Below are 13786 nucleotides of genomic sequence, written 5' to 3' on the forward strand. Positions count from 1 at the left end.
CTATAATATATTAGGTAGCTCTTATATAATGTAATAGGTAGCGTTTATATAATAAAATAGGCATTTAACCAGAAATATTATTAAGTACAATAGCATATTAGGTAGCGCTTATATAATGTAATAAGTAGCGTTTATATTGACATATTTTCTCATAAAACTGGTAAATTTCAACCGGTTACATTGTAAATTGACCTATTACATTATAATTATCGATTTTGATGTTTTTGGAATCGATATAATTTTAACTGTTTGTGCTTTTATTTTGGAAAAAAAGTTTCGACACATATTTAAAGAGTGTCGATACATAATGTAGACATATTTGCTAATTAACAAGTATATTTTTACCGGTTACATTGTAACCTGTTAATAATTATCGGTTTCAATGTATTGAGATCGATACTTTTTATAAATGTATCGACAATTTATACGTATCGATACTTTATAGGCGCTATAATTTCTTTTCTTTCAAATTCCAAAAGTGTCGATACTTATATTAAAGTATCGACACTTTCAACATATCCGATAGTTCTTTATCGATTTTGTCATTTTGAGACCGGTTTTGTCATATTTTTAGCTGTTATATTGTTATGGATCGATACATTTTCATAAAGTATCGACACTTTTTAGGCGTTATAACTTCTTCTCTTTTAAATTCAGAAAGTGTCGATACTTATATTAAATTATCGACACTTTCAACATATCCGGTAACGCTTTACCGGATTTGTCATTTTGGGACCGATTTTGTCATATTTTTACATGTTATATTATTATGGATCGATATTTTTTTTAAGTATCGACACTTTATAGGCGCTATAATTTCTCTTCTTTTAAATTCCAAAAAATTTCGATATTTATATTAAATTATCGACACTTTTAACATATCCGGTATTTTTTACCGGTTTTGTCATTTTTGAGACCTGTTTTGTCATATTTTTACCTGTTATATTGTTATGGATCGATACATTTTTTTAAAGTATCGACACTTTATAGGCGCTATAACTTCTTCTCTTTTAAATTCCAAAAGTGTCGATACTTATATTAAATTATCGACACTTTCAACATATCCGGTATCGTTTTATCGGTTTTGTCATTTCGAGACCGGTTTTGTCATATTTTTACCTGTAATATTGATATGGAGCGATACATTTTTCATTTGTATCGACACAAACCGACAAGCTAAGTTTGCCGGTTGCCAAATTTTTTAATATTTCTTCATGATTTAGACCTACTATATTATTATTACTCAATATTTCCAGTAGCGCTAAACCGAATTTGTTAAATATATTATAATGTATCCGGTAACGCCGTATATTGACCGTATATTAGCCCGCCTTTCCCGAGACACTCCCCAAAGAAATAACTAGTTGGGAAGTATCACGTGCGACGTTTTTAATATACGACTAAAAACGATGTTATCGGTTTTGTTATTATTTTTTTAATATTTCTGGTAAAAAATTACCTAAAATATTATTATTTTTACCAGTTTTTTTATTATTGGGCGATTTACCGATTTTGTTAACATATCCGGTAAAGTACTACCTAAAATATTATTTTTTTCTACCGATTTTATTATCATTGGACACTTTACCGGAAATGTTAAAAAACATTTATGTTTTAGGTAGAAATAATAATGTTTTAGATAATTTTTTACTAGAAATATTAAAAAAATAATAACAAAACCAATAACATCTTTATTTAATCGTATATTAAGGCTGTCGCACGGTAAAACTCCCTTACTTTCATGGAAAATAAAAAATGCCCTTTGAAAGTTAAAAAGATTATAGTAATTCATTATTCATAATATATATTATAGTGGTGTGTCCACTCGACGTTTCGTTATTATTCCCACTGAAGTTCCAAAATAACTCAAAAGTTGATTCATGCAGCTCTAATCATTTCAATCAAAACTACTTTGAAAGAATAAAAAGTGAAAATGATGAGAATATATTAAAAAGAGAATATAGGTCATAATTTGTTATTTATGTAATATTGTGATTTTATTTATGTTGTATTATGATTCGTTTAATTTCTAATATTTTTTTTTATTTTGAAATAGGGTATTTTGTATTAAAATCAATAATAAAATACACCATCTCAATGACCTTATTAAAAAATCTCCCTAATCCTAAATGAAAAAAAAATAATATACCCTGATATGGATGGTAACAAGTACAAGAAAGTCATACAACTAACAGTGTATATCCTACCACAGCCCCACATTAAGCTAACTTACAATACAGTTCGAGCATCAGGAAATTAAAACATCATGAACACCAACACAACTCTGAAGCCAACACCGCTCGATGAGGAAGGTCCGATCTGCAGCTGGGAACAAATTCACCAGACTTAAAGCCAAGCATAACTGTCCACGACTACAAACACAGTGAGCAACTCAAATCAGAACCAAACCACGATCCCGCTAACTCCATGGACACGTTCAGACTCAACCGAAGGCGTTTTTAAGATTCTCACGCAACATCCAGGTGAGCTGAGAACGACAATCTCTACTGAACCCCTAATTACAGAAAGAGCATCTACATGCTTAAAAGAAAATCAAAACAATCACTTCTCGGCAGTAGACTTTAAACTCAATATCCAAATAACCAAGCCTCAGTACCACATCCTGCTACATCGAATTACACCCACCCGGATAGCTGGAACCAGAGAGCAAAGCATAAACACAGTAAAAACAACAAGACATCACCAGCCGAAAATAGACAAAACAAAGCTAATGAAGAACCGAGTCGCAACCATCCTTAGACAAAGCGTTACAATCAATTACCACTGAAAAATAAAAGAAGCCGGACTTCGAACAAAATCTTGAGCATAAGGGATAAGCTCCGGCCATAAATAATTCACCCAGACCCCAATCTGAATCAAAGCAGTATTAAAAATATGATCGACCGAAAAAGAACACCCGTTAAATCTTGTTTTATTTCTGCACAACCATATTTTCCAAATCAGTCCAAAGAAACCCAGAAACCATAGATCGCGAACTTGCCTTCTTATTTTCTGAGAGCACCAAACCTCGAATAGCTCTTTAACATTCAAAGGGACAATAATGTTTAATCTCCACAAACTGCACCATCGCTGCCAAACTTGGCATACAACATGACAATGACATAAAACATGGTGAATTGATTCCAATTCGCAGTTGCAAAATAAACAAAGGGACTGATCGAGCACGGAATTCCTCTTTTAATCAGCCCAACCATAACCGGCAGCCTATGATGCATTTGTTTCCACAATGTCGCAACCGTCTTTCGGTTGGGTCCCAGAATTGGGCTTCGACTTAAAAAATGTGGATTGGAGTCGCCACCGATCATTTATTTAAGAATAAATAGATCGATCGGATACCTTATTTCTTACCTGATCTGCGTCTTTCCAAAGATGTGTCGGGTTCGGGAGTCGGTTATAGTCAAGGAAGGATTAGCGCCCTTGAAGTGCCCTTTCGGTACTACATAATTTCCAGTTGTCTTTGATTAATAAAATTATAAGTTTAAATTAAAAGATAAAATAATGATCCAAAATTACTTACCTTTGACGGATTTACAAATATACCCTTTAAAAGATAAAATATGGGTTAGAAGAGATGAATAAATGATAAATAAAGTAAAACAAATAAAATAAAGAGATTAAGAAAAAAATAAAGTAAATATAAAATGAATAGAATATATAAAATAAAAAATACAATAACACTAATATATACATAGCAAACAACTAAATAAAAATAAAATGATAATACAAATAAATAAATAAAACAAGTAAAAGAATATAAAAACATAAAATATAAGATAAAAATAAAAAGAAAATAGATAAATAAATGAGTAAAATATATAAAAAAGTAAAATCATATATATATAAGTAAAATAATAATAATAAAAAAAAATCAAAAGTAATATACGTATTTATACATGTAAAATAGGAAATATATAAATATATATATATATATATAATAACACTAAAAAAACATATATACATATAATAAATTAATAGAAAGTAACATGCATATATAACAAGAATAATAAAGTAGGAAAAAATGATTTAGGGGGGTGAATTAAATATTTAAAAAAATGAACACGCCTCGGGGGTAGATCTAGGTTCGAAACTTCAAAACCCCACCCCTTTTTGGTTATATGTGCAACCCACGTTTTGGGTTATTCGAACCAAATCTCAAGAAAAATAACGTGCACATGCGAGAAATGAACGAACCAATGTAAAAAAGATGCTACCTTTTATTTCCTTTTCGAATCGTTTACAATAGCTTTGCCTTTGTATTTTTCGTGCTTTCCTCTGTGTTTTGTGTGTAAATCGTGTCTTACAATAGTGAGTTACAATGGCTATTTATAGTGCTTGTGGATCATATCTTTAGGAGTTTAAATCATAGTAGAACTCTATCATATTTTTAGGAGTTTAAATCCTAGCAAAATTTTATCCTATTTTTAGGAGTTTGAATCCTAGTAGGACGAAAACGTGTGTTGACAGCTACCCCTCTTTGCCCATAGTCGTGTAATGGGGATAGGGCAAAGATTAAAAGACACACTTTTCGTTCGGTGGAGTTGAAAATTGACTTTGATGTTTCAATAACTCCCTGTCGAATTGAGTTACGGATGACTCCTCCGTCGTGAAGCCGAGTTCATCTTGAAATGATATGAAATCGAAGCCGTAGTTCGGAATTTGAATCAGCACGTGGCTTCTCGTTGCCCTTCAGTCTTCTTCTCGGTTTAAAGACCTTGGATCGGAATCGAACTGAGAAATCTTCATTGACAGATAGCTTTTTCTTGAAAATGGTTGCTTGTCACTAAATCACGGTTAACCCAGGTCCTCTTCTCGACTTGAAAACCTCGACTGCAACCGGAAAGTAGTGCGATTTATGTGTCATCGAGCTGAATGGAATCGAAATCGACAATTTTGATGGCAGATAACTCTTCTAGCCTTGAGTTATGTTGTAAATGATGTGCCTTGGAGCTGAGCGTAGTCAAACTCGAAGGTCTTTGTTGACAGATACTCTTTCTTTGAGTTGGATATCCTTCGTCGTGAAGTTGAAATCAAATCTAAAGATGGATGATGCTTGTGTGCACGATTCCCTTCGTCGTGCAGTTAAAACCGCGGGTGACCCCTTCGTTGTGAAGTTGAGCCTGGAATTGGATATCCTTCATCGTGAAGTTGAAATCCAAGTAGCTAGCATTGTTCCGGGTCCAATATCCTCCGTCGTGAAGTTAAAATTGGCTCTGGAATCAGGAAATTGTGTGTTGACAACCAGCCGTCCCTTCGTTGTGAAGTTGAACTTGTGTTGTCTCGAGTCCAATATCCTTTGTTGTGAAGTTGAAATTGGCTCCGAAATTAGGAAATTGTTTGTTGACAACCAGCGGTCCCTTCGTTTTGAAGTTGAACTTGCGTTGTCTCGAGTCCAATATCCTTCGCTGTGAAGTTGAAATTGGCTCTGAAATTGGGAAACTGTTTGTTGTCAACCAGCGGTCCCTTCATCGTGAAATTGAACTTGCGTTGTCTGGAGTCCAATATCCTTCGTTGTGAAGTTGAAATTGGCTCTGAAATTGAGAAGTTGTTTGTTGACAACCAGCGGTCCCTTCGTCGTGAAGTTAAACTTATGTTGTCTGGAGTCCAATATCCTTCGTTGGGAAGTTGAAATTGGCTCCGAAATTGAAATTGTTTGTTGACAACCAGCGGTCCCTTCGTCGTGAAGTTGAACTTGCATTGTCTGGAGTCCAATATCTTTCGTTGTGAAGTTGAAATTGGCTCCGAAATTGGGAAATTATTTGTTGACAACCAGCGGTCCCTTCGTCGTGAAGTTGAACTTGCGTTGTCTCGAGTCCAATATCCTTCACTGTGAAGTTGAAATTGGCTCTGAAATTGGGAAGTTGTTTGTTGACAACCAGCGGTCCCTTCATCGTGAAGTTGAACTTGCGTTATCTGGAGTCCAATATCCTTTGTAGTGAAGTTGAAATTGGCTCTGAAATTGAGAAGTTGTTTGTTGACAACCAGCGGTCCCTTCATCGTGAAGTTGAACTTGCGTTGTCTGGAGTCCAATATCCTTCGATGTGAAGTTGAAATTGGCTCTGAAATTGGGAAGTTGTTCATTGACAACCAGCGGTCCCTTCGTCATAAAGTTGAACTGCATGAGTCCAATATCCTTCGCTGTGAAGTTGAAATTGGCTCTGAAATTGGGAAATTGTTTATTGATAACTAGCAGTCCCTTCGTCGTGAAGTTGAACTTGCGTTGTCTGGAGTCTAATATCCTTCGTTGTGAAGTTGAAATTGGCTCTGAAATTGAGAAGTTGTTTGTTGACAACCCGCAGTCCCTTCGTCGTGAAGTTGAACTTGCGTTGTCTGGAGTCCAATATCCTTCGTTGTGAAGTTGAAATTGGCTCTGAAATTGAGAAGTTGTTTGTTGACAACCAGCGGTCCCTTCGTTGTGAAGTTGAACTTGTGTTGTCTGGAGTCCAATATCCTTCGCTGTGAAGTTGAAATTGGCTCTAAAATTGGGAAGTTATTTATTGACAACCAGTGGTCCCTTCGTCGTGAAGTTGAACTTGCGTTGTCTGGAGTCCAATATCATTTGTTGTGAAGTTGAAATTGGCTCTGAAATTGAGAAGTTGTTTGTTGAAAACCAGCGGTCCCTTCGTCGTGAAGTTGAACTTGCGTTGTCTGGAGTCCAATATCCTTCGCTGTGAAGTTGAAATTGGCTCTGAAATTGGAAAGTTGTTTATTGACAACCAGCGATCCCTTCGTCGTGAAGTTGAACTTGTGTTATCTGGAGTCCAATATCCTTCGCTGTGAAGTTGAAATTGGCTCCAAAATTGGAAAATTATTGTTGTCAACCAGCCATCCCTTCGTTGTGAAGTTGAACTTGTGTTGTCTTGAGTGGCACGATATCCTCCGTCGTGGATTTAGAATCGTGGATGTTTGGTTTCGAGCTAGATATCCTTCGTCGTGAAGTTGAAATCCACTCTCGAGCAAATTGTGTTGTTTCGAGAGAAACTTTCAATCTGTCGAGATGGTCGAAGTGTAGCTTCTTGCTGTTGAGTTAAGCAACCAACATGAATCTTTAAAGGTGCTTTTGAATCGAGTATCCTTCGTCTTGAAGTTGAAACTTGACTCTAAAAGCTGCAAAAAATTATGTATGTGGAAAATGATAAATATGATGCTCTAAAATGTATGCATAAGATGCATGTAACATGAATTGGTTATATTTTATCTCCTGAAAATGGTCTGATAATTTGCATTAGGATGTTGAATCCCCAAATGATGCCCCAATATCAAAAAATGCCCCAATATTTGATGTTGAATCTCCAAAGATGCCCCAAATGTTCCTCATTTCTTGCTTCAGCATTGATTCTGAGCATGAGTTTTGTGTCTAAGAGTCACATGTCATTCACCAAGATCCACTCTAGAGAGACTGTCTTGTTTGAAAAAAAATGTTTTTCTTTCTCTTTTATTTTCAAAGTTATGAAAATATCAATAAAGAGTTTCGAAAAATGTTTAATCAAAAGTTTTGAAAATATTGTCTCTTTCACGGTTTTACAATTGAGACAAATCATAAAACTAGAGTTCATTGGATATCAAATGTTTAATTACAATGTTAATCCTTCAATAAATTATAGCTATTTGACACGTGCCAAGATCAAAGCTATCTTTGGGAAATGATTAAGTAAGGAAAGGATAAAAAGGTCTTAGGTTATTTTGTTTGGTCAAAGGTTTGGCATTTGATGCTCAAATGTTTGACATTTGATGCTCAAAGGTTTGATGGGGTAGCTTGCATGCTCCTCTACTGGAAGTGTTCTCCGACTCCCAGCTTTCATAGTCACATTTGGATTGTGCGATGCCTTATCAAGGAATTTGTGTGATCGCCTCAGTTGCACAATTTTTATATTCGAGCCGCTTTTTCAGGTTTTTAACTCGAATCCTCCTTTGGTTTCAAGACGTTATTCAGGATTTACGTCTTGAACCCCCCATTTGTTATTTTTCTCTACCATGCATTAATTACATTATTTTTTGCAAACAAAGATTAATCCTGATGGGCGGGATGAAATATGAAGATATTCTCTTCTGTTTAGAAATCCATGTATGATTAGAAGGGACTTTTAATGCACGTAATGTAGGCCAGGGTTCATGGTTATGAAAGAAAATGATAAATAGGCCCAAACAAGTGTTTCAGGGTGTTGAACCAAGGATCAATTCATTATGATGCCTTCAATCTTGCTCAAAATGTTTCTCTCTCTTGATGCTCCATGATCTTCGAGTGAAGTGATTCAGTGATTCGGAAATGATTGTGCTTGATCAATCTCATAGTTTGAAGCTTGATGTACCATTTGTCTTTAGGGAATCTTTGCATGTACTTTTTTGTCCCATTTTCTTTTTGATTTTTGTTCTTTTTTTTGTTTTCTTCTTTTTTGCTTCTTTTCTTTTTTGTTTTTGCCCTTTTTGTTCTGATTGAATCTTCGCACTTTGCATTTGGTTCACCTTTTGGTATCTCATCTGAATCAATGTCTTCGCTCATGTGAGCATATTTCTTCCACCTTGCCCCCCAGTGTGGAGGGTGATTCTTGGTTAGGGTTGAATCAGAAGAAAAATACTACAGGCTCAAAAGGGGACACAAGGGATATATTTTTTCTCCTGTTGTGAAGGGATAATGAAAGAAAGCCGTTCACCATTTCATACATGTAAATCTTCACAGAAGAGGTATCCCCAGGGGGATAGATTTTCAAGATTAATTCTATTCACATGAAAACAGTGTAATTAATGCATGATAGAATTATTTCGAATGAATTTTTTCTTATTTTTTCCGCAGATGTCTCAATGTTCAAGCTCCCCGCGAGATGCCCCAAGTTTTGTCTTTAGAATAATACTCATGTTCAGATGAACAACTCAATGCCTTGGGTTTTAATGGTATTAAAATGTCAATTTTGAGTCCAAAAAGACAGTGGTGTGATTTTATTGACTCAGAGAAAGGTATGGGTGTATCTAAAAGATAAAGGCAATGTTCAAGAATTTGGTCTTTTTGGTAATGACCATGAGTTATTTTGGGTAAAGAATCGAGGTATTTTGTTTTGGGGTTTGAGACAGGATAAGAAAAGTCTAACCTTGCCATATGTCAAAAATCTATAATTCTTGAAGAATTAAAAGAATCCTTAATTCATTTAATATTCGAAAAACTAAAGATTAGAATTTGTTCAATTGTTCCACCTTAGAAAGTAGCATAAATTCAATCCTTTAAAATATTAAGCAAACGATGAAAGATTAGAGATGTGTTTAAACAAAACAATCCTCTAAGTGCAAATGGTATATGCCATGCCCCCTTTTTCGGCCGTTTATGCCCCTGAATCCATCAGGTTTTGGATCTTGCGCTTCAGCGCCTTATAGTTCTCAGAGGAATGTTTGGGGCTTCTTATGTGGTAACACCTAACAACTTTAACATCGTAGTCCTTAGGATATGGGGATTCTTTTCTTAGATCATCCTAGCAGGCTTAGTCATACAACCAACTGATCGGGCTCCCATTGTATTGTTTTCAGTTTTTTTCTTTTGATGTTACAATCTTGCTTCTTTGTGGTGTTATCGAATCCTCTGTGAAGAAATTTCATGTTTATGAAAATGCTTAAAATGAATGTAGATGCAAAATGCAAAAATGCATGAGATGTTCGAGGCATTGATCCAAGAAATGTGCCTGTTATTATGAATAATCCTTATTGGGGGACAAAAATATTTTATCTTTTAAGAGACAAAAATATCCTAACAGTTTCTGACATGTTGACTAGTCTTCTGCTTTCGTCTTTCACCGGTTGAATAACCCGTCGAACCACTCCGGCCTCTCTGGATGAACCGCGAAAATGTTGAGTTGTTTTTTGTACTGGTCCAAGAAGTCTCGAATGACCGCATCTCGAGCATTTACTTTTGTTGAGCCTGTTCCTAACGAATTCGTCATTAGAGCCCTTAACTGATAGGAACTATGTGAAGTTCATTAGTCTGTTTCTTGAATTCGCCAGCAATGGTCTCCAATTTCAGCTATCATTTTGCCATTTTCGTGTTTAAAGGGACTTTCAAGATACATAACCTTCATCTTGTCCCTGCAACCTCTGCCAGTCAGTTCTTCAAAGATAAGCTTTCATTGTGCTTGATGTAGACTCGGTTCATTCTGAGTTCTTTATAATGCAGCAGAGTGATACACTCTTCAATTGTGGGCACCACGTCTTCTGGATTGAATGTGACACATAGTCGCCTTGTAGACTATCCTTTGTATTTTCATCTCTTGTATTACAACCCCTTTGTCCATTAATACAAATTATTCATGTTTAACAAACACGTTTTTGGTGGATCAACACCTCTTTTAAATGATGAAAGTGATGAAAATAAAATAAAATAAAATAAAATAAAGATGAAAAGAGTTAGTGAGGTGAAAAATAATAAAAAACGATCATAAAAATGAAAATCCTACCCCACATGATATCTACCCCACATGCTTATTATTCCTACCCGGACATGATCTCTATCTCGCATGCTAATTTCAAACAAATCCTAACCGCATATTTGTCTAGTTCGCATGCTTTGAACAAAAGATAAAGCATGAAATAATTCCGGCATCCTAGGGTTTGAAATGAGGTTTTGGGGTAGGCTCTAATTCTTCAAAGTCTCTCGGGTTAGGTTCTAAAAAAACGGTACCTGAGTTCTCCTTGCTAGTGCCCCCTTGGGCCTGCCAGACCCTTAGTCCTAAACCCATCACATGCTTTATGTGGACTAAGTTAAACTCGGGAGGAAACATTCCCTTATGCCCATACGGAGAATAAATTCACACGAAGGCATAAGATATATGAATCCCGAAGGTTACTTGCTAGGCCTATACGGTGAATAAATTCACACGAAGGCATCGCTTTCTCTCCCACTTAAAACGGGTTCGGAGCTCGGGTTTAGAGCCTTAGATGAAAAAAATCTTTAAGGGCTGAAATCATTAGAAAATGGTTAGTACAACTATTTACTCAAAAATAAAATCAAAAGTAAGTAATAAGGATCGAGATGTTACCTTAAAATTTAAACTTACCCTTTTCGTTAAAAAGACAACTGGAAATTACCTTAGCCTGACTCACTTACCTGTGTCCCCAGCGGAGTCGCCAAGCTGTCGCAACCGTCTTTCGGTTGGGCCCCAGAATTGGGCTTCGACTTAAAAAATGTGGATTGGAGTCGCCACCGATCATTTATTTAAGAATAAATAGGTTGATCGGATACCTTATTTCTTACCTGATCTGCGTCTTTCCAAAGATGTGTCGGGTTCGGGAGTCGGTTACAGTCAAGGAAGGATTAGCACCCTTGAACTGCCCTTTCGGTACTACGTAATTTCTAGTTGTCTTTGATTAAGAAAATTATAAGTTTAAATTAAAAGATAAAATAATGATCTAAAATTACTTACCTTTGACGGATTTACAAATATACCCTTTAAAAGTTAAAATATGGGTTAGAAGAGATGAATAAATGATAAATAAAGTAAAACAAATAAAATAAGGAGATTAAGAAAGAAATAAAGTAAATATAAAATGAATAGAATATATAAAATAAAAAATACAATAACACTAATATATACATAGCAAACAACTAAATAAAAATAAAATGATAATGCAAATAAATAAATAAAACAAGTAAAAGAATATAAAAACATAAAATATAGGATAAAGATAAAAAAAATAGATAAATAAATGAGTAAAAATATAAAAAAGTAAAAACATATATATATATATAAGTAAAATTATAATAATAAAAAAGAAAATCAAAAGTATATACGTATTTATACATGTAAAATAGAAATATATATATATATATATATATATATATATAATAACACTAAGAAAAACATATATACATATATAATAAAATTAATAGAAAGTAACATGCATATATAACAAGAATAATAAAGTAGAAAAAAATGATTTAGGGGGGTGAATTAAATATTTAAAAAAATGAACACGCCTCGGGGGTAGATCTAAGTTCGAAACTTCGAAACCCCACCCCTTTTTGGTTATATGCGCAACCCACGTTTTGGGTTATTCGAACCAAATCTCAAGAAAAATAACGTGCACATGCGAGAAATGAACGAACCAATGTAAAAAAGATGCTACCTTTTATTTCCTTTTCGAATCGTTTACAATAGCTTTTCCTTTGTATTTTCCGTGCTTTCCTCTGTGTTTTGTGTGTAAATCGTGTCTTACAATAGTGAGTTACAATGGCTATTTATAGTGCTTGTGGATCCTATCTTTAAGAGTTTAAATCATAGTAGAACTCTATCCTATTTTTAGGAGTTTAAATCCTAGCAAAATTCTATCATATTTTTAGGAGTTTGAATCCTAGTAGGACGAAAAGGTGTGTTGACACACACAAAAGCAGAAACTTTTGTGGGAACAAATTTAGACCAAACCTTTTCCCAAATTGGGTTTTTCAACTTACCAACAGAGGCTATCTTAATACAATAAGATTTCGGATTATAACCATCATCCGAAGAACCTGACCAAAACAATCTATCCGAACCCAGAACTGAAGAAACAACTTTATTCAGAACCTACAGAAATTCTGACCAAAGAGGCTTTTCCCAATAAAAAAGGACTCTCCTCAACTCAATCCTCCATTCCCAAACTCCATGAACCCAAATCCCGAAATCAACAATCATCCCGCATTTCAAAGAGGCTAACGCGAAAATTCTAGGAAAAGCAACTTTAAGAGAGACAAAATCAGTCCAGTGATCGGACCATAAATCAATATTTGATCCATCGCCCATAACACCTCAAGTCGGAGAGAAGACCCACCTCGTTTGAACCTACCGGATTAACGATGTTACGCCAAACCCAAGAAGAATTATGCACATTAACAGCTTTAGGGATTAGCGAATTCTGAGCATAATTTCTAATATCTTAATACTATATAGTCGTATTTATCCAATATTGATAGTTGTAATTATAGAGATCGGTTGAATCAAAATCTACTTCCATATTTTTAAGATATTGCACTTCGAATTGATCTATGATTATTATTCAATTCACAATAATATCTTTGTTTTTTAATAATTATTTCACGAATAGAACTTTGAATACATTGCATTATTAGAGAATAAACCTTCAAACTATTTTAAAAATAGATTCAAATAAACTTTGATGAGTGTTTTTTTGTCCTAATTTTAGGGTTCCGACCTAATAAAATTGAACTAATATGTGTCACACGTTAAGTTTTTATAGATAAGTCTTTTGACGGAAACTTTTTATTTATATAAAGACTAAAACTCAAGATCTATTTAAATAATATCAAGTTGCTTATCACTTGAACCAATCCCATTGATATTACTTTTAAAATATTAGTTAAAACATTATCTTATATTATATCTTACACCACTCATTAATAAAGGATAATTTATTAACACATGTTAATATCTTTAAATATTATAATTATGGACGAGAGTACAAGATAATTGATTTCAATTGAAATGTTTAAAAGTGGTCAAGTGGTGGTTCAGCTGTCCCGTGTTGTTGCAACCAAATTCAATCTCACTCGATGATTTGAAGCCCAATAATTGATTTCAATTGCAATGTTTTCCCCAACTCCCTTCCAAGTTCCAACCTTTTTTTTTTGTTTGTTGACAAGTCCCTACCATCTTTTCCTTATACAATTCCGTATTTGCACACACATTGCTTTTAAGTTAACAAACGTTAACCAAATCATAAATTTATTCATAATTCTGTACAAAAACCCGATCCATATGGATCGGTTCTACAACCCTTAGATCTAGTTTTGAATAAT

Source organism: Hibiscus syriacus, unplaced genomic scaffold (assembly GCF_006381635.1).
Source record: "Hibiscus syriacus cultivar Baekdansim isolate YM2019G1 unplaced genomic scaffold, ASM638163v2 tig00110483_pilon, whole genome shotgun sequence".
Taxonomy (NCBI): Eukaryota; Viridiplantae; Streptophyta; class Magnoliopsida; order Malvales; family Malvaceae; genus Hibiscus; species Hibiscus syriacus.